Source organism: Poecilia formosa, unplaced genomic scaffold (assembly GCF_000485575.1).
Source record: "Poecilia formosa unplaced genomic scaffold, Poecilia_formosa-5.1.2 Scaffold72, whole genome shotgun sequence".
Classification (NCBI taxonomy): domain Eukaryota; kingdom Metazoa; phylum Chordata; class Actinopteri; order Cyprinodontiformes; family Poeciliidae; genus Poecilia; species Poecilia formosa.
This window is the reverse complement of record NW_006800011.1, coordinates 934,720-936,125: the sequence shown is the minus strand read 5'-3', so window position 1 is coordinate 936,125 and position 1,406 is coordinate 934,720. Positions and strand designations below refer to the sequence as shown.

The 1,406-nt window shown below is 37.1% G+C and overlaps 1 long non-coding RNA gene across 1 annotated transcript; it reads right to left on the bottom strand.

The window, feature by feature from the left end:
- Positions 1 to 854: 854 nt before the first annotated feature.
- LOC107836654 (uncharacterized) lies at positions 855 to 1,172 on the bottom strand. The gene is made up of 2 exons (XR_001662598.1): positions 1,077 to 1,172; positions 855 to 987 (listed from the first exon to the last, which is right to left on the bottom strand). It is a non-coding gene; the product is annotated as an uncharacterized LOC107836654 (long non-coding RNA).
- Between the last annotated feature and the right edge of the window lie 234 nt (positions 1,173 to 1,406).

Sequence of the window (1,406 nt, the reverse complement as noted above, 5' to 3'; positions counted from 1 at the left end):
TTGAGAGTTCAATGAAAGTTTAAAGGGCAAAAAACCAAAAAGTTAAGGGATTAAAAGTGACATAAATGACTGACGTAAATGACTGATAAAAATTAGTTTTCTAGATATAAAAGTGTAATAGATATATGTAAAATATGTACTTAAATACCTTCTACCTGAAAAATGTTGGAACTTCCAATAAACCCTCGCAATCAACTCAATGGTTTCCAAAAGTTTGATGTGCACCATAAAAAGTATTTTTTGATTTCTTACATGCTTTGAAAAAAAACTATAGAAATGCGGATTTTTCTTCACGGTAAGTGCTCTACAAATAAGGTTAGACTGATTGCTGTATTCAGTTTTTTGGGATCATGCTGCCCTTTTATGTCTCAAAAATATATTTCCTCTTTAAATCAGGTAGTTTAGCTTCCACTCTGCAGGGGGTTTCCATTTTTAAAGAAAGACTGTAGCTTATGGAAAGGTTACAAGTTCAAATTGTAAATGTAAGACAGAACATCAGTCAATCATCCAGTGAGTCCGGAAGAAAGACCATTTAAAAATCACCTTTTGTGCAATGGTAATTCACTCTGGATAACAACTGCTTCAAGGTTCTTCAAATCAAATCCACCTTATGTACCACTACACAGTTGGAGAGGGCTTAGTGGAAGTTCAGTCAGACAGAGGGCATCATGAAATAATCATCCCTCTCCTCCTCTAATTTTAAAAAGCACAGCCCATCGCCGGCTTGCATCAGACAGTTAGCCAGGCTAAAGTCCTCCCACACCTACTGAGGAATTAATCAAGAATCAATAAGATTTTTTATTACTTTAAAACAACCTTTGCCAATTAGTGGATTTCCCAGAAAACATCAAAAATTGAATTTTAAAGAGCTTTTAATCTTTAAACTGGAAAGCATCCTTCATAAATATTTTAGAGATGTTTCGCAGAAGATGGTGTCAGTTGCCTTTTTGACCTAAATTTGGCTCGTCACCAGTGGGATTCACAGATCTGAAACGCATAAACAAACTACATACAAACATCGTCCAACAGCTGCTGCCTCGGTTGTCCTCAGTTAATTAGCAATTTAAAAATATCACCTGTGTCAACTTTGATGCCTCCAAAGATGATTTCTCGTGCCATTTGTGCTGCTGTGCCTCAGCATTGAGAGTGGAACACGCTGCCCTTTCCACAACTTCCTGCTGTCACAGATCAGTGAATATGAGACCTTAAAGATCACCATGAATTTCCACATCATTATCCAACAAATGCAACTAGACTTAAACTTGGTCATTATTTTTTTCTAAAGAAAGAGTAAAAACACTGAAGAGGCAGCAGACCGTCCCATCGCACTAATTTAGAGACCAATACTGGAGCTCCTGCTGCTACGTAAGACCACCACAGTTGTTCACAAATGACTGCTTTCACGA